Source organism: Oryzias latipes, chromosome 17 (assembly GCF_053564925.1).
Source record: "Oryzias latipes strain Hd-rR chromosome 17, Olatipes_Hd-rR_3.1".
Lineage (NCBI taxonomy): Eukaryota > Metazoa > Chordata > Actinopteri > Beloniformes > Adrianichthyidae > Oryzias > Oryzias latipes.
In genome coordinates, this window is record NC_136253.1 from 24,391,413 (window position 1) to 24,412,485 (window position 21,073).

The 21,073-nt window shown below is 38.0% G+C and overlaps 1 protein-coding gene across 3 annotated transcripts in view; it reads left to right on the plus strand.

The window, feature by feature from the left end:
• Positions 1–21,073, plus strand: part of brinp2 (bone morphogenetic protein/retinoic acid inducible neural-specific 2) — a 281,900-nt gene that overhangs the window by 18,973 nt on the left and 241,854 nt on the right. The window contains exon 1 of one of the 3 annotated variants that reach the window (XM_078934942.1): positions 5,119–5,939. The exons of 1 other annotated variant lie outside the window; for it this stretch is intronic. The gene's annotated coding sequence lies outside the window, so the exon portion shown is untranslated. Of the gene's footprint in view, positions 1–5,118; positions 5,940–21,073 lie in introns of those variants that run through there. One more of the 3 variants, XM_078934943.1, reaches the window with a different exon arrangement.

The window sequence follows — 21,073 nt, forward strand, 5'->3', positions numbered from 1 at the left end:
AGGAATTTGAAAATTTTCAACATGTGGTTTTGAATGAAAATCAATTATTTATCCCCCAAAACAACATTTGTGTCATTAAAGATGAATTAAGGGGATTCTGTGAGGAAAAGTTTGAAAATTCAATGTTCAGCTGATACGATTTCCCATCCCAGTGGTGACAGTGGTGCTGAAGTAGAGCGGTCAACCTCTGATCAATCAATCAATCACAGGTTTGGTTCCCGCCTTTCCTGTCCATGTTTGAAAGTGTCCTGGTGGTTAAAGGTTGGCACCAGTGTTAGGTAGTGGAGCTGCCATCAGTGTGTGAATGTGTGTGTGAATGGGACTGGGACTGTAAACTGCTTTGGTTCCTCTAAGACCCCAAGGTTAGAAAACATAAAACGTTGTCTTTTAACACTCAATTTCTTCTTAGGTTATTTGAACTAAGATGAATTAATCGGAAATGAATCAGTTTTCATTATAGAATTCAAGCTTTTTTTAAATTCCATTTTTTAGGAATGTTGTCACTTTCATTTTTATTTTGTTTATTTTTTAATGCCTTTTCTAGTTGCATTGTAATATTTCTTGTTTATTGTGTGTTAGGTTCAGTTAGTTTTATGTTTGTTTGTTTTCCTTTTACAAGAATTGAAACAGTTGAATCCTTAACTGTATTTCTAACGTTAATAGAATTGTAAGCATTTTACGGTAAAGAATATAACTCACTGAAATTATTCTCCACTGTTTGAAGCTTTTTTTCAATGTTATCCAGACATTTTATTTTTATTTTTAAATGGTTTCTTGAAAAAAGCTCTGCTGTGTATTTGAAGTTTTTATTTTTTATTCTTGTCTTCTTTTGTCATTTTATTTTCTTTGTTTTTTTTTTTCACCAAACATGTATTCTTGTGTTCTTGCAGCTGGATATACATAAAAGAAACATGTTCAGGCTTTTGTAGATACGAGTAGAACACACAGTCCTGTCCACTAGACGCCCCATAAAAGCGGCGGTACAAAAAAAAGGAAGGATTAAACGCAGCTACACGGTGGGTGTTTTCATTTCCGTCTTTAGACAAAAGGGAGACTTATTCAGTTGTTTACATCGGGCCAATTTCAGGGTTGTCCTACTCAATTCCCAGTACTGCCGCTGTTTTAATCCCCTATTTATTTCATGTGTGCAGTGGTAAAGTTACGACAAGAGCAGGAATGAATAATCCCACAACCACTTCACTGATAAGGAGACACACAAAGGCACACTTGGCTTTCACTGCGACACCAAATGCGACTCCTTTTGTGCTTATGATGCTCGTTCTGCAAACAAATGCTCTTGTGGAGTGTAACTGTCAGCAGATGTTTCTAAAAATCCCGTTTTGCTGCAATATCAGTGGCTTTCTTATTCACCATTCACTATTTATATATGCTTTTTTTTCTTTCTTTTTTAACTTGAACTAATATTGTTGTCAGACATGAACTGTTCCAAAACAGCAGAAAATGAATTCATCCAATTCTGTTTGCTGTCCAATGTGCTTCTGCTGACCTTTTTTGTCTTGACAGCCTTGCAGAGGAGAGGCACAGATGTAATTAATCACATCAGCAATGACAGGCTTCCATTTAGCTGTCCCACTTCCAACACTCAGACATTATTCTTTCTGCTTTACAGAAAATGCATTCTGGGTCACCAAACAAGGGACAGAACAGAAGCGTTTGCCTTCTCATTGGAACACAAGTAAACTTTTAGGATCACTTATGTGTGGTTATTGGTTTGTAACTCCAAGAAAATTATACAGGTTTGTCAAAACGTGTCAGGAAACATGGCTGAAGAAGCTTTAGAGTAGTATGACATCCAGGCCAGACACAAGAAGAGGATTGCTTAAAGACCCACTCTGATCCTCTTTTGATCTACTTTAAAAGCCCAATTTAAAAAAAAAAAAATCTGTTTTCTAGGACATAGTTTCTGCATAGCGGCAGTGCTTCTTTAGAAATTTAACATTGACTTGTGGGGAGAGGCATTAGTGAGGAGCAACACCCTTCCCTCCATGTTGCTTAGGTGGAGCAGGGAGTTTGTGGACCAGCCCAACATATTTTCAACGTCACAAATACGATCTTTTTCAAACAAAATTTTTCCGACAGCTAATGATTCATTATGATTTGAATACAAAAAATAGTCATACATGCTATTTTAATTTCATACAACTTTATAAATATCCTCTATCATGAGAAAAATGCCAAAGAACATGTTAAAAAAATTGTTTTTTTTTTTGTATCTTTAATGAAAAGTTGACTAAAGCCAACTACTTAACTAACTTTTTTCCAAGTCTAGTTCATTCAATTTTTTATACAAGAATCATGTGAAAAACAAAGCAGGTTAAAAGAGAACATTTGTAAAAAGAAAAAAAGTAGAGATGTGTTTTAAAATGCCAGTGAGGCAGGACCACTTCCCTTCTTTACTTTAAAATCTTTTCCCTTTAAAAAAAATCTGTCTGGCATAGCTTTTGGTGATGACTTGTTTTTCTCTTGTCTTTTTAAGTTCTTGCACTAAGCTCCGTCTTCTCTTGGACTTGTAGGGACTGTTTGCAGTTTACTTGTTTTAGCAAGAATTTTTATTTCAAGAAAATCATTCTAGTCACAAAAAAGTGTTTTCTCAAACTAACATTATTATACTTTTGAAAAACTTTCTAGGTGAGATCATTTTTTCTTGCAAGGCAGAGGATAAGGTTTTTTAAACAAGGGTCTTTTTACTTTCTTAAGATTCAGTTTTTGCAGTGATTTTACTGGCTAACCAACTTATTTTAAATATTTAGACTTGGTCAAAACAATGTGAGCCTTTAAATATCTGTTCACTCTTAACTGGGTAAAGATTTTAATTATTTCCTAATAAAAAAATATTACTGACTCAGTAAAACACAGTGATTAACAACCAAACCGTAATCAGTGGAATGTCTGGAAAAAGTAATTCTATCTATAGTTTAATTGTCATTTACAGTCAAAGTGTCATTTAACTCACAAAACTAGCAACACCTCCCTCTTTAACCATAAGAGTCCAATTTAACAAAAACGTCACTTTTTCTTTTACTGAATATGTAAATCTAAACTTCTCAACTTTTTAGAAGTTTTTCTTTTACATCAACTTCAGACCCTCTTCAATTTTCTTCTACTGAATCATTAAGACGACTTTTTCTTTTCTAAAAGAAAGAAAGATGTTTTTAAATTTCTATATTCACTCTTAAAATTTCAAACATAATCCCCAAAATGGCAAAGAAAAAGCAGTTTCGACAGTTGATTCTTTCTGATGACTTCCATCTCTGATAAATGGGCAAGAATTGATCAATTATTTTGCCCTAAAAAAACACACAGATTGAGTTCAAATTCCTTCACTACTCACTGCTTAGTGCACTTCCCATTACTTTTGCCATTTTTTTGTGCTGTTAATATAAAATTCCAAAATCCAGTGCCTTAAAATCTTCCCAGAAGTCTGTTTGAAAAAATAAATAAAAAAATAAGTAGGGAGTACGGTGTCAGAATTTCTTTTTAAAATCCGGGCACTAGATAGACCCGCACTGTGTAATTTTTTAGTGGTTAGGGTACAAGGGAGTAAGCCTCGAGGAAAAATTTTGCAACGAGTCCCTAAGGCAGTTCGACGCTGCTTGCAGCCTCGCTCTGGCAACTCCTGCAACGGCGCCGATGCCAAAATGTAGCAGTCTTGCTGTTCCTTTGGATCCATTGACGATGTGGAGAGGGGGGACCCGCTACGTGGGCAATAGCCTGTCCTCGCTACTATATCGCACAGGACACTCCAGCCTCGCTAGTACCACTTTTGCGGCTAACACGAACCAAGACTAGATTAGAGCTAGGATACGTCATCCATGGTCCAACATGACTGAAAAAGGGTGGAGGGAGGGACTTTGGACACAACAAACTCCACAAACTTAAGATATGCTCCAAAATCGTCTAAATATTATTGTCCTAAAAAATTATTTCAAGCAAAATTACTATTTAAATGTTGGTCACATCCAAAAATCCCTATTTTCCTTATTGACAAGAACTTTTTTAATGAAGCTGTAAACTGTGAATATTTGGCTCTTTTTTTAATCATCTTTCAGATCAAGTCAAGATAATTTGTGTTTATTTTTAAAATATGCATTATACTGCATTTGGAGTACTGTAATGTACGCTGTGTGCTCATTCTTGAGCATCGTTTATCCCAAAATGCCACTTTACTATCTTGTTGCTGAGGCTACAATTTGAACAAGTTGCAGATTTGTTCACCTTAAAATAGCTGCAGAAACCTGCCACACCTGTGAAGATGCTCCCTAAGTGCTTTTTCTTCCTAAATAAAATGCTACCTGGCTGGCACTGAGCATCTCTCTCTAGTATGGCAGCCAGTGATGAATGCTTCGCGTAGCTCCAAGTTAACCAAGTTCATATTGAAAGACTCCCTGGAGCGTTACCATCAATCAAAAGCTCTCCCAGGAGCTGTCAGGCGATGTTACCTGCCGTCTTCTGCTTCTGTGTGCGGTTGTGCCACAACAATATCGGGCTCACCTTATTTGCTCCTATCACAAAGGTGGTTTTGAAGTTCTTTTTACCCAAGACCCCTTTGGGCAGTACCATTCACTCCAGTTTCCCCTCTACCAACGCTCGTATTCATCATAGACCCACCAAGGATTCTGCTTCTCTGACAGACGGCACATTTTCCAAAACGAATGATTCCGAGTGTGTGAGTGGGGGGACAGTGTCAGCAGGAATTCACTTTTGCCGGGAGTCAAAGCAGATTTGCAGCAAATGGAGTTGGCTGCAGAACTGAGTGAGAGGATTTAAAAAGAAAAGCTTTTTCTCTGTCATTAGCCAATGCGTTCCTTCAGGCTCAAACACATGTGAATACTCCACCCAGCGTGCTCAAAAAACACCCTCCTCTATTGGTCAACACTCCCTCTGCCTTCACTTTTCTGCAACCCACATCTTTCATCCCCCTCTCCTCTCATCTGACTTCCACTCTCAGCTCACAGTCCCATCTCCCTGCTCTCTATTTCCCCCCTCCTCTGTGTGCATCATTGCTGCCCTCAACTCCATCCCTCTCTGGTTTTTTAGCCAATAGCTGCCGAGAGAGGTGTGGTTCCCCGAGACCAGGACGACCGACTCTTGGTGAGAAGAGGAGACAAGGAGAGGAGAGGAAGAGAGAGCGCATGTGGAAAGAGACGCGTTTTTCCCCCACCCCCCCTTAGCTTCACGGAGCAGCAACGATCAGCTTGACAGTGAGTGATGGACGTGGCGCAAGCAGTCTGGGATTAAAAAATAAATTAAAAATAGAGAAAACGCTAAATAGAAGAGGAGGAGGAGGAGGGTGTTCGGGTAGTGGATACCTGCGCGTTTTCGCTGTGGACTCAGTTGCGCACAGCTTCTCCAGAAGGGATTTGTTTGGCGTGAGAGGAAAAGTGACAGAAGAAGAGTTCCTTTGGGATTATTCCACATTAAAGGCCCTTTTAATATTTTTTTTTTTTATCAGATTCATCGCCTCATTGTTAGCCTTATCCCGTCAGAACTCAAAAGCTTCGAAATTCACCCACTCCTCCATCATCTTTAGCGCGCGGGCTGCGCCGGACCACATCCCCAACCAAACGGAAAAATTCCTCTGAACTTCCAACTTGTGTACTAAAGCGCCACCTCCTCTAGACCACTTTTTCTTTTTTTTTTCTTTTTTTTTTGGACGTGCTAATGAAAGGAACAATGCCTGGAATAACGTATCTGCTTTTTAACCCGCCCCGGGAACGCAACGGAGAGTGAGAAGCACAGATATAGAAAAAAGTCAAGAGCAGGAAGAGGTGAAGAGCTGAGCCAGTAAAGTCGGGGGCTTTGGCTGATGTCCACTCGTTCTATTGCGCATTTGCTGCTCAACTATCTTTTTTTTTGTATTATCGGATACACGGACAGGCATCGAGAGGCGCACGGGGAGGGCTGTGTTCACACCCTGGGTGAGTTATCATGTTTTGAGGATGCAAAGAAAACGAAATAAATAAATAAATAAATAAATAAATAAGAGTTTTGATCGTTGCGCTGGGTTTCTGTGCCATGCGCGTTTTTACGCGCAGCGCAGTGCCGGTGTGGAGGAGACGTGGCGAGCTTATAGGACCAGTGACGCATCATCAATCATTCATCAATCAGGCAGAATGACAGCAGGGACAGACGACACAAACTCCCATTTCTCACAGATGAGGATTGGAGGCACGTTTTCACACCGGATGTTTGGGTGGGAAGAATTTGGCAAACGGCCGCACGTGGGACTCTGAGCTCACATGCAGGTGTTGCTTTATTGCAAACATTTTTCATAGGAAGCTTACACTTGATAAAATGTGTGATTTTGGGCGTGGGTGCCTGGAATTGTCAGCCGAACTTCAGATTGTGTGTGTTCACATCCATCACCCCCTCTTTTCACCACTCACCAAATTTCAGACTGACTTGTCCTTCAACGTCTGCTTTAGCGGCGTGTGCTCCTTCTGCCTCCCCTAACTGATGAGTGCCTTCCTGCCCGCCTGCTTCCTGCTTGAATGTCTCTCTCTGCCTTTGTGTGGGAGTAATGATGTTGCTCCATCAGTCACCCTGAATGCCTCTGCAAAATTTCTCACAAATTCTCTGGACCATGTAAGCACAGCGTTTACTTGTCAGCCACTTTGTCGACTTCCACAAAGCCCAGGGAGAAGACCAGGATATGCTTCAGATACTCATCACTCACTGACACAGACCTCTTACCCTCTAAAGAGGACACTTTAGAAAGAGTTACTCAGTAGAAAAAAAGGTGTTATCTAACACTCCAAATGCATAATTATTATTAAAGCTACGAATGGCAATCAAATCCGAGCACATGCCCACCTCCCAGGGTCCTTCACATTCACCAGGAGAGCTCTTTGCATCCTCATTCCATGCACTTTAGAGTCTAGAGATGTGCTGACGATGGACATTTCTGTAACATACTGTGGTTTGGAGAGCATGTAAATGAAGAGTGCATGGCACCCAGGGCTCTACTGACACATTGTTTAATGGTGTACATTCATACCAACACCAGAACTGTATTGAAAGGTGGAGCGAGGGGTGAATGCAGAGGAAGTATCCATTAGAGGAGGTGGGGAAGGTTGATAAACACAGTAAAGCCCATACATTGGCAGCTATTTGTTGTAAAAATGATTTTTTTTTAAAGCGTGTGTATTCACAGCACACTGTAGGATTTTATGAGACAAGGGCCTTGTGACTTCTTAGCTAATGCTTTAAAATTATTCTCATTGCAATTCGGCTAATAGCAGCTGTCTGGCAAATGCTTTTAATGTGAAAAACCTCAAGCTCTAGGTCTGCTAAATCTGTGTCATCTGCAAACATAAAGTAAACTATCCTGATTATGTCACTTGATAGCTCTTTACCTCAGACACCTTGCAAGAGCCACCGAAGACTTCCCATCTTTCATTTAAATCTTCCTGGTGACCCACACAGTGAATGTTTCAAAACATAGTGCTACTTAATGTTAAACCAAACGTGTGCTTTTAAAAGCACAGAGTGATGCAGGAAGCAAACAGTGAGTGCTTGTTGAAGGATTTGCTTTTAATAAAGGATAGAGTATCACATTTCCATGACATCACTGCAAGTGGAGGCTGTTCTAATCATATTGGAGGCACTGAAAAGGATTCGTAATAAATAGTTAATGTTGTATCATCTCAGTTTTAACTAAGTAAAAACATTTCTCTGCTTCCTGTTTGCACCAAACCTGCTAAGTAGCATATTTTCCTATACTATTTAAGGAAAATGGTGCACTTACCTTAGCACTAAAGCTCAGTTTTGATCTGCTGAGCTACAGTGTAATAAAATACTCAGACCCAATACCATTTTGCTGGTTTGAGCTTGTTATGGAATATTTTAGTTAGTGCAAGACCATTCTCTAAAAGGGTCATTCCAAAATTGAAGCATATTTTACGTCCCACCCACCATATTTCAAATAGTCCACATACAAAATAATAAAATGTGTAGTTTCTGACTAAATGTATTTGTCCTGAAAGCAAATCTACATAAACTAAGATAAAATACACTTAAAAGCAGTTTTAAAAATGCCAAATAAATCTGGAGTAACCCCTAAAATGTCATTTTTTTTCCCCTTATCAAACTCTCCTAATCTCGAAACTAAATCTTAAATAAAACAGTTAAAATTAAATTTAAAACAATTTTTCTTTTTTTATTTGTGTCTTCTGTCACTTTAGGAACATAAAAAAATCTAACATATTAATTAAAAAAATATTTTCCATGTCTGGCAATATGCACACAACCTGGTTATCGAAATGTTTTTAGCTGAGCTGATTAAGCATTTGACTGTTTATAACCTATTATTGATGTATATGTAGCATAGAATCAGAAAAGTGAAGGTTTACTTTTCATGAGTTGTGAAACCCAAATATCTTCCAATTCTGGCTGGAATGAGCCACAAACCAAATACTACAGAGGATTTAATGATCTGTACGAATGAGGAATGATGCTAGAGTGAACAGCTAAAGCCAGGCCTGCACAAAAAGAGGGCAAATTTACCATGCAATGCGTGCATCGCAGAAGATGGCGTAAAATAATATAAATGGTTACCTTAAATGATTCATATGATAAAACAATCTTATGGCAGTTTGAATTATTGACAAATCAAATAGAGCCCTTTATGCATTTGACCAATTGGACGGCCCCTCCCCCCTCCAATGTAGACCTTGGAGTATAATTTGAGATATGTTGACTTTAATTTAAATAAAACTGTTGCAGGGAAATGTAAATGATGTATTAGTCGCTTTTTGTTCATGTATTGGAAGTCGTATATATCGATCGCTGATAATCCAGAAAACTCGTCTTGTGGAATATTAGCGATCAATATTGCGATGACAAATGGACTTCTGATACATGAACAAAAAGCTCCTAATACATCATTTTTATTTGGCTGCAACAGTTTAATTTAAATAAAAGTCAACATATCTTGAATTATACTCTAATGTCTACAAAGCTAGCATGTCATAAAAAACTTAGTGGAACAAAACTTAGAACTTAAAAAAACAAAAAAAAACAAAGAGAAGCTTTCAAAGAACAAAAGTAGACAGTTTCACCCAGAATAATGAGTGCTTTGTAAATTTCATTTTCGGCCTCCCGTGTTTCTCAGTTTAAATCTATCCCAGAGCTCTTATATAACACCCAGCCTGCATACTGAATCACAGCCTACAGCCATGCATTAGACCACACATTACACTGGGCTTTAAGTGTAGACGTGAAAAGGCTTGTTTTTCTGATTGAATTATCTTGTTTTTTTTAGTGGAGAATCATAACTCTTACAGTGGGTAGGATCGAACCTGTTATTTGCTACAGAGATATGTATTCTCTCAGCATAGAAACATTCGGCTAGCCATTCAAATGAGAGCAGGAATCCATGAGCTGTGGGATCCATTTAAAAGCCTTTGATGGCCCCCCCCTTCCCTCGTCTGCACCCTTAGAACTGATCCAGGCATGCAAAACTATGTTCCTCTGTACTGAAATGACTTTATATACTTATGGTAATGCAAGAGTGAATTAGAAAGGTCTCGGCAGACCTGTTTGATGGCTAACGGCTTCATATTAGACTCTTCGAAGTTGCCCGTTTTACATTATTCATTCTGTTGGTGCATTGTTGCAAATTGCCACTCGAAGCACATTCTGTGAAAAAGAAAATGGTCCAACTTTTGAATAAAATAGTAATTTAATCAATCTATTAGCCAAGTTCCTTTTGCTTGGCTCCATCTTTTAGTACTTCCTAAAATGACATCATTCAAGTAAACCACATTCTTTATTTGTTCTACTGAGTGATCGGAAAATTGGAGTTCTGTCTACCGTTTATGTTAGGACTGCAATAATGTGCATCGGTTGAATCCCTGCATATAAATGTAAATACGTGTACAAAGTTCTCCTGCTCTTTACTGATTGGCTGCACCATATAATACAGCTCTGTCCTTCCAAGGACATTAAGAATTACTATCAGAAAAAAAAAAAAACCTTTTCAAGGATCCATCCTGTTTTGTTCTCTCAGATTGGCCAGCGATCTTCACTGAAAGCATTGCTAGCTTTGTATTTCAAGAGAAGAAAAGCAGCTGTAGGCACATGAAGAATCATAAATGTACAAATACCCCTCTTTCTTTGGGCTGCATCACAGCCTGCCTTCACTGTGACAATACAATCTGTTGAGGGTGAGCTCAAAGAAAATCAATTTCCTTGATGCGGTCACCTCTGAACCTCAACACATTGCGTATTTGAAAAAGGTATTTTTATAATTGTTGCAAAATACATAGTTTTTCATGAACTATACAGTAAGCTGATGATCTTGCTTACAACTATGATAGATAACCCAACTGTTTTGCAGCAAAAGTTGAGTAGATTAGAACTAGATCTGAGGCATGATATTGCAATAAACAAATCTCTCATTTCCCCCTCAAGATATCTGATAAGAGCGAGTGGGAGGAATTGGTCTCAAAAACAGCTCTGCCCTGAGTCATTGCATTAAGATATGCTAGATATTCAGTAACTGCATCATTTTTTTATTTAAGGAAGATACTATATCCTTATATTATTTTTTTTGTAGACAGCCATCATTTGAAGTCCACATGAACACAATTCAATATAGATTTGTAAATTATCTGGCACTTTGTAATAAGGAACGTAGTTTGACAATGGAAAGCTACATTCACACCAGGCTTGGCAACCCAGATTCAAGCGGCCACTTCCAATGAAGCGCCAACCATTTGAAAATTCATCCTTGACAAAAATTTAACATTTGTAGTTTGTGCCCCGGCCAGAATTATGACACCAAGGCCTTCATATAAATATTAATATAAACATAGCCGTAAAAGAAAAATCCTCGAGTAAGGTTCACGAGATTTGCACTGTCAACATTTTGCACCAAGCCTCTTCCAACTATGGATGGTGGATGTGCGCTAGTAAACAATGGAAAAAGAAAAAGCCTCTCCTAACTTGTCCAGTGTGAACAGCATGTGTGAACAGCATGGGTGAAACAACATGCGTTTCAAATGCCCAGTGTGAACGTAGCTGAAAATCAGCTGTCACATTCAATAAGTTCATTTTCAAAATAATAAAATCGAGTGGCAATTGTTTTTTGTTTTTAAAATGATGGTGAAGATGATAACATTTCATTTCGAACGTATACTTTAAAAACAAAAGCTTGGATCAGAAAGGAAGTGAGAAGAAGTCAAAGCCTTCTCACCCCCATACCCTAGACCAATTTTAATACTTGTCCACCTTTCGGCATAGCTCATCAGGGGTCGCCACAGTGAATCAGCTTTCAGTGATTCGCACAGGTGGTTTTGGAGTTTTTATGCCGGATGTCCTTCCTGACACAACCCTGTGTTTTCAAGGCACAGTAGGTAGATAGGCAGTAGTACGAGTGGTCTTGCCTAAGGACCCACTTTGAAATTTTTAGCCCATTAGACGCCCTGGAAAGCAAACGCTAGGTTTCCCCCGCGCCAGTCGATACTATCTATTATATCCCTATTACCTCTCTAACATGTGCACGTTCAGTTTCTGATACCAATAACCACACATATAACAACACATATAGATAAATATACACACACATATGTCCAAAAATAAAAAAAAGTTTAAAAACTCGGTGCCTACCTATAATAAAACACTCATGACTTAGAAAAAAATGTTAAATGGTCTGTTTATTACTTTAAGGCAGATGTCAGTTACATTGTTGCAGGAAATTTATGTATAAATCTCTTTCTATATATATACACATACATATAGTGTCAAATATATATCAAATTGATTTGAAAGAAAATCTTTAGGTAATGTTTTCAGGCAGAACAGGCAGGAGCTCTTCTTCAGTGTAGGTCCTCAGTAACTGCTTATTGATTGTTGGAGGTACAACGCTTCTATATCAACTCTGCACAAATACCGTTTGCTGAGGATTTCTACGAGACAACATTTTCAAGTGTGCATTGCTGGAGGGCTACGACCTGCAGCGTTTCACACGCTGAGATGTATCCTACAAATAAACACTCCAACAGTCCTTTCCTACAGGCGGAAATTTGGCTCTCAAGCACAACTTTAATACAGATGCAATTGTGATAGAATAGAAAACATCAATGAAAATATCGCAGAACACTACATTTCAGGAAAATTGCATCTTTTTCATTTTGGAAACTAACTATTCAAACCATATCAAAAATGTGGTATAGTGGTATCATTCGTAGGTCGAGTTTATTTCTATTTTTTTTTAAATGTTTAAGTTATCAGACTAATGCTATCACAATGACTTTGATTAGAGCACTAGATGTATGAATGATAACTCAGATTTTGACATAGAATATGTCACCAACAACACCTTAGTAACACAGGCTCTTTGATATACCATAACTCTTTCACCACTAAAGTCATTAAAGCAGCTTTTCATTTCAGCTTTGCATCGAGATTGAGGGGTGTAACGATTAATCAACTTAATCAATAAATCGATTTATATTCCTACAATCCAACCAGATTGATCAATCTGAGACAAGCTATCAATCGAATCGACCTACACCATTATAAAACGATCAAAATTGAAGAAATCGATTATATCAATTGTGGACATTACTAACGTTATTTACTTACATTACTTAATGTTGTAAAACAATACAGGACTTAGTTATTACGACATTACTAATCTAAAGTGTTGCATAATGATGCAAAGCCGCTTTTCACTGTGACAGAATCAGCTACGTTGATAAGCGCTTCACTACTGTAAAGTGTTGCATATCAGTTTGAGGTTGCTTTCGTCCGCTTCAGAATCTGCTGGAATTACATTACTTGCATCAAAGGTTGAAGGGTTATAAAAAAAAGCTTAAAGCTCAAGTGTTAAAGAGTTAAAAATAGTGATTGAGCCAGTCTGACTTGCAACATTTATAATTGGGACGCTCACTGCCTTTTCACGGCCACATTTATTTAGCATGCAGCACTCAGTTCTGCCAAGGCCAAACTTTGAGGACATTCCTGGCTTTATTGGCTTTTTCTAAGCAAAACTGCTTTGGAGTGAAAGCATGGACAGACACGGTAGACTCGTTCTCTGTCCCATCTCCTCTTTTGACATCAAAGTTGTTTCTCATCTAAAGGATGAACCTCACGCAGCCCACTCCAGTTATAGGAGGAGTGGATGTGAACAATCGGCCTGAGTGAACAGCATGAACGCTCAATTGTTCTCCATATGTACATTAATTCTGAGCTGGACTCCTTTGTGAACTGCAGCATTCCAAAGCCTTGCTGACATTTCAATCTGCACAGGGGGTAGGGACAGTCACGGGGCATTTGTGTGTAATGTTTGTGGGTGGGTTGTCTTTAACACCCTTTTTAACGTGGAACAGTGAAAAGGAAACATCCCGTTTTATTTATTCCAGCAGGGATTTGCTTCCTATAAGCATCTTTGAAATGTTTTAAGTAGTTTAGCAGGATGTCAACTTTCCTTTCCTTTTTAAAACCATCTGAAGCACATCTTCAAGCCAATAAACCTTAAAAAAATAACAACAAATATCTTTCTTAAAAAAAGCAAAAATGCCCATGAGATGCTTTTCGTCGTTAATGTAATGTAATTTATGCGAATATTTTATTTAATACTTTACCTAAGAATAGCTGTTTCCTTTAAAAAATGCCTTTTTTTTAATTTCCCCCTTTGTATTCGAATGGATAAACTCCAGAATTTAATTATTGCATTTTTTATACTTTCCTGCCCAAGCATGGATAATGTGATCTAATAGAAACTGTTGTCTGCTTAAACAGATTTTTCTCTGTCAGTTGTGGGAATGCTGCAGATAAGTGGGCAGGGATGATTTATGGCGTTGTCTGATCAAAAAGATCATTTTCATCGTTGTGTAAATTTTTTATGGATTTTCATGTCTTTGGTCTAAAAATGACTATCCAATAAAGTTGCATTGATGGCATTTCTAAAAAGTATGATATCATTAAAATCCTTTAACGGTACGCCCCCTAATTATTGATTATGACCTAGAATGTTTGTGGCACTAATGACCTTCAGATAAAAACGTCCACCATGTTAAAATAATACTTTTTAGGACTTTTATTAGTTAACATTTCGATGATGGTTTTTTTTTATAACTTTTGTTTGTTCTAAATTTGACTTTGCAGGGTCTTTCCGCTCCAGGTTGACGTTTTGATGATTTTAACGTTTGGAATTTGGATTTTCACTTACTGAAATGGAATCGTTTAGACCTGTGGTCCCCAACCTTTCTCAGGCCGTCTAATGTTGGACAATATTTTCATGGACCGGCCTGCATACGCAGCTGAAGTGGGGTTTTTTTTTTGGTAACCCTGGGGATTGGAACCCAAATTTTAGATCACTATTTGTCTTTCAACTCTCTCATTGTCTTTGTAAATTCAATTTGCATTTGAGCACTGTAGCCAAAACACATTGTTACTCTTGTCAGATAAAATAACTACACATTCTATCCATGTGGAGGAAACGGCCTCACATTTCACAATGATTTCTGCTTTTGTGCTGCTAACACAACCTTTCATGGATTGCTATTTAAGTCCGTTTAAGTATGCTATGGATCAGTGGTATCTAACCGCCCGGGCCGCGGACCAGTACCAGTCCATGTTGGTACCGGGTCACAGGGTAAAAAAATACACAATCTTTTGTTGTTTAATCTGTATCTAAATGCAGTTTATTTTGGAAAACTACTGGACTCTCCAAACCACATATGACTCATTCCTGCTGCATATTAATTTGCAAAGTCCTACGTATCCACTACTTTCTTGCTACTCTGACCGCTAAATTAAAAAGCCTTAAGCTAGCAAAGTTACCCAAAAAAAGTGTATTTGGAAAGTATCTTTTTGCAGACACCAACCAGTAAGGAAACAAAAGAAGAACCTTCAACTTCAAAGTAAAGGAAATCTGCATCTAACAGAGAAAAACCAGGAGTCTTAACTCAAAATATGGATTTAATGCGACAATTGTTCCCTCACACCATTACAAAAACACATAATGTTCATCAACTGGCTGTCTAACGTTACAAAGATGCTGCTTATAAAGTTGCTCAAATGGTGGATTGATTCATTACATTTATGAAATCCCAGTTTTACTGTTGTTTTTCTTTTTGTATTTATACATCACACCTTTACAATTTAAAGTTTTAAGGTATTAATGCCCTGGACTGCAATTTACAGTTGGAAGTTTAAAATATATGTGTATGTTCATAAATATATATATATTTTAGCTTCCACTTTGACAGTCATGGGTTATAAAGGAAAATCTAGATAACATTTTGATGGTTCCATCAGGAAATCTAAAGTACAAATAAAGCTTAAAATGCTGGAAAAATTTCACAACTGGAAACTGGAAAACATACAAAAAAAAGAAATGGACGCCCTATTCAGCCTCATACAGGCCGGTCCGTGAAAATATTATCTGACAATAAAGCAGTTCATGGGCCTAAATACAACTGCTGTAGATGGGTGAACTTCACAAAAGAGCCACACCCTACATCAAAATATCAGATAAGTGAGCAAAACATATGTTGTAACTTTATATGGACTGTTAAAAAAAAGTCTTTAAACCCCTTTTGGTGAGTTATTATTGTTCAGGAGGAAGCCCTGAAGGTTCAGAGGTGCCTAGTTGGTCCGTATGTTATGATTGAGCTCAGAGTGCTGCGCTGTTTTTCACTTCCTGGTAACTCCGATCTGGTGATTACAAGGGCCTGCCTGCTCAGACAGTGACATTCACCTTTCTCTTTCCCACCATAATTAATTTGATTCCCTTAAATACTCGTGGTCTTGGTGATCTAACCCAAGGATGATTGTTCTTCTTTTACACTTGACCCCAATGAATGGCTCAATTCTTGGTCGGGCTCTGTGGAGGGCGGATAATGACCCATTCATTTGAAGCAGGTGTGCCAGAGCCGGGAGTCGCGCAAACATGCAGGGGGGGGGAGTGTTTGGAAATGCTGATCTGAAGCAGTTTTAAAAATAAGTGTTTCTGCTGCAAAGCTAGAAAAAAAAAGCAGAAAAAAATGTCATTACTTAGTTTCACAAACACGCAGCCGCGTTTTTATCTAATCACCACGTTCTTCTTTTCTAGTAAAAAAAGCAAACAAACCCACAGGATGTATACATTTGCATAAAAATATTGCGCCCTGTGCTGCTGTGTTAAAGTGCATCTCTCTGGTCCCTGCCAAAAGGTGGAGCTAACACCTCTAAAAGCAACACTTGACACCCTCGATTCTAAATTATCATATATTTTTAAGGAATACTCCCACAGCATCACACTTCTACCGCTTTTGCTTTCAGCCTCTTCTCAGCTTTCCGCAATGATTAGGAAAGACATTTAGTAGCGAGAAATACAATGATTATATGTTGCGGCATTGATCCCCGTATTGAGCTATATCATTTGGATTCATTGGCTCTGACATCCTCACTCCCCACATTGATTTTTACTGTTGCCGTTAAAGGAGATTCAACACCTCGCTCGCCCTCCACCACCGCCTCCCGCTCCGTCTTACACACTTACATCCTGCTGTAGGCCAAACAGATTATGCTGCAGAAAATTGTACTATAGTGACCCACATCTTCTGAATTGATGTGTTCGGTGCTACTTTTGATAATAGAAAAAAAAAAGGAGCTGCAGGAAGTCAGGGAGTATGGTCACTTTGACATTGTAAAAAAAATCTGGCAAAGGAGGAGGCCATATCTAACCATAGAGTTTCACCTTGTCTTTGGCATCAAAACAATGTTCCTGTCCACACTGTCGTGCCTTCAGACTGGCAGTTTTTCTTGAAGAATTCAATGTCCACATTAAGTACGGATTTCCTTTGTCCTGTAAAGCACAGAATCAGCGAGGATGTGGTAATAGCTTTTTTGGCCATTTCAACTTGCGTCCTCATCCTTTTTGTAAGTTTGTGTCACCATGGTTACACACTGTATTTTGCAACAAGCAGGTTAAAACTGGAAAAAAAAAAATATTGACAATATTTATCGTCCAGCATTAGGTCTCCAGAAGCCTATTTCCGTCGGGCGACCGCTTGAATGTGCATAGCTGAGGGCGGTGTGAACTCAGCTGAACAATTAGGGCTTTAGGCAGAATCTATATCACATTTTAATGGTTCCTGCAAAAAAATCTAGTTTACAAGGAAATCTTAAAGCAGCAGCTGTTATTTGACAAAGGATGAAGAAAAACGTCATATTCGAAAATTAGGGGAAACTGGAAGCTAAAATAAAAAAATTTAAAAAAGAGTTGAATTTGAGCTTGGCACAGGCCGATCCATGAAAATATTGTCTGACACTGAATTGATCCATGGCCTTAAAAAGGTTCGGGACCACTAGTTTAAAGGAAACTTTATTATAACTATAAAATATACAAGACAAGGATTGGGAATTTCGGACAGATACAAGGTATTGAATTTAAGGGCAACTTGGTATTGAATGTAAACTGTTTTGTCTTCTTTGACTTCTGTTGAGGATTTTACTTGCCTAATTGATCAAATTCCTAAAGCTAAACCACATTGTGACTCCCTCCGCTGTATGCTTTTTTTCAAATTCACTCCAGTTGATCATTTTATGATAAATATATGAGTATAAATGTATAAATAGTGCTGGGCTTGAAAAAACATCACAGTGTCACAAAGTGTAGCTGCTACATAACATTGTATGAACAGCCAGGATGAGTTTGAGCAGAAAAACAACAAAGGTTTTCTGTTCATTAAAATCTCTACTGAACACTGAATGCCAGCAATAGTTCATCAGCCTTTTTGTCTTGCTGTTATGGTGAAATGTGATACTTAACTAGCTGAAACTCCTCCAAGTGAAGGGAAGGAAATGAGTTCCAAATTGCCATGCCTCTAATAATGCTAATTTATGCTGTGAAGAGGCATTTTTCTTCTTTTATTGGCTTGGTTTCAGAGAAGTTAAAACTCCAAATTTGTCTGGCTCAGTTTGCATGCCTGATTGCATATTAAATTCATAAAAAGGCGTTCCAAAATGCTATTACTAACCCCCACCAGGCCAACGCTCACTCGCCGAGTTTTGGCTGTGTAACCCAACGCGGGCTTTGAACTTACTCGTGTATGAGGTGTTAAGAAATGGCTTACATGGATACGCCTTTGCATTTTACAACCCCAAAGGCACCCAGATGTATTTTCATTCAGCATGGGGGATGAATAAAATGCAACGGGGTGCATGTGTGCACGCTTGTTCATACATAAGCTGTAGTTTTCATAAATAATATAGAAGCTAAGGGCATAAATACAAGCTAATACTGGAGATAAGTATAGTTAAAAGCAGCAGAAAGAAGTCAAAGAAGGAAAATTACAGACAGGATGTTTATCATAAAGGGAGAAAAACAGCTTAAGTCATAAGTGATGTGTTCTAGAAATACACAGGTTTATATTAGTTTTTATGATAGAGTAATTCAATTCATGAGCTGTATATGACCTTATTGAAAAGATGCAATGGATCAAGTACAGCGTTTGAATGAAGATGGGAATCCTCCTTGTGTTGATTGCAGTGCAGCGCTTTCAATATCCAGGTGTCCCTAGGTGTCCCTTAGTGAAGAACTCCTGAACTGCCATCATGGCAGTTCAGGAGTTTTGTCTGTCATACCAAGACAAAAGATTTTAAATGTTTTCTGTCATCACACTGCTACAATTGAAAAGGTTATACATTTATATTGAAAAAACAAAATACAACTGTAATTGGATTAACAGCAAAAATAAAAATAAAATAAAAATGTATAAAACAATTGTTATTATCATTAGTTTTTTAGTAGTTTGGGCGGGGGTGTGGCTTATACTCAGGTGCGACTTTTATGTGGTTTAAATACAGCAACAACCACTAGAGGACACTGTAGGACACTTCTAACAGCAACGCAGAAGAAAAAGAGCCGTTCAGTCTTACACCGGGCTCCGCAGCTTGTTAGCATGTTCTTTATGCTATGGTTATTGTAATAATTGTTCACATGGTTATGTAATCGACTGGATTCCTTCATTGTGTCATGAAGCTAAATAAGCATTGATTTACACCCAATGTTTATGTTGAGCCCATGGTGTTCACACTGGATGAGCAGGGAAAGGCTTCTTTTCTTTTTCTACTGTTTACTAGTGCATGACCGCCACCTACAGTTGGAGGAGGGCTTTGTGCGACTTGTGGAAGTGGTGCAAATCTCTCAAAACTTACTCCAGGCTTTTTTTCCCCAGCTCTTTTCCAATATATGAAAGAATTGGTGTGATAGAAATCTGTCCAGGCACAAACCCCAATTATTATTTTTTCCTCTATGATCAATGTTCAAACCGATGGTACTTCGGTGAATTTAAAAGGGACGTTCTACATCACTACCAAAGCTAGTCATAGTTCGACGCATCCAGTGGCTGTGTGTTTTGTACATAAAGCTCAAAAACGGTTGTAGGTACTTGCTTAGCTACAGATGAGTTTTAAATGCAGAAATACGCATTTTCACATCTTAACATCGACTTTTCATTGGAAGTGGTTGCTTGAACACGCGTTGCCAAGGGCAATGTGAATGTAGCTTTATGGTAGTAAGGAATTCATATATTTAGTCTTCTATTGTTATCTATTCTGTTATTATGGTTTACAGGTGTTCCATTATTTGGTTTAATACATTTCTCCCCAAAGTGCGACTTATAATCCAAAGAATACAGTACTTGTTTTTTTAAGATACTCCAGTACTGTTCTGAGACCAATACCTTTTATACATAGATGTGTTGTAATTGTCATTTGTGTTTCAGTTGACTGTAAATTTGGGTAAGGTAAGCTAGGATAGGATGTTAAAAAACTGCTTGCATTGTGCAAGAATAAGCGAACAACGTGCTAAATACTGCAGTTCCTCAAGTGACTACAGAAGGGAGGTTTCAGAAGAGTTTCTAATAGACTTCATTTCAAAATCAAACTTGACAACTGATCTTTACCTTCGATTTTATTTTAGCTAAGATTTTTGTATTGTCCTGATAATTGCTATTCTGATGTTTTGATTGGGTGGTGGTTAGACCCATGTGTGGGCTCAACAATACTCTGACTTCACATTTACCCTAATCTCCCATTTTTGTTACATCGCTGAGAGGGACAGAGTAAACTCCTGTCACAATGTCAACACTGAAGACTTTACTTTTGCTTCTCTGAGTTCCATGGGTGAAACTGGAGATCATCCAACCAGTGTATATTTTTCTATGGGTCAAACCTAAATTTAGATAAAACAGAGAGTTGGGCCATAGTTGTGTAAAGTCTGTAAAAACAGACAAAACAAAAAAAACAGATTAACAACAAATTGACCTTAACTCTAGATAAGGCCGTATCAAAATAAAGGGTCTTGGTGTTCTTCACTCTGTTGTCGCTTATTTCCCTGTATTGCTATAGTGTGTATGGCAGCAGTTCTTGACACTGAGCATGGAGTGACATTGTCAATTATCGTTTACAACTTTATTTATAAGCTGCATTTGCAAACACTTTTTCGAATGGATGTCAGATGTTTTCATATCACCAGCTGGCGTTTATAGATCCCTCTCAAAGAAGCCCGTAAAAATGCCAGTGGCAGCATAGTTCATAAATACTGATCAGCGGTTTCAAATGCCAGCAGACATTGCATAGAGCTGAGGTTCTAAACAGACTAGGAAGAGGAGGGAATTAAGACTGTGGAAAGTAGAAGGAGCATCTTGGCATGACTGGTTTAGCTAAAAAAAAGACTTTAAAAAAATATTTTTATGATATTCCCAGCAGTTTGGCTGGGCTTTACATAAAAGAGAGAAAATGTAATAAAAAAAAGGAAATATTTTGTCTTGGCCCAAAGTGGGTTTTCTGGTGTTATTTGGTTTGGGGAAATGTCTTAAAAATGTCTGTCTAATGTTTTGGTGACCTGGGCAATTTCAAGACTTTTCCCTCAGTTAGGGTTGGAGCAAACATTCTACCTTTTATAGCAATAGAAAAAAAATCTTCAGAGGCGATGATCTCCTTTGAATACACTTCAAGCACAGATTTTCTTCCTATGAATATGGAAATTCTGTGTGTGTGCAATGTTAATGAAATCTTTAAAATAGTTGAATGCCTATAGGGTTATGCATCTTAT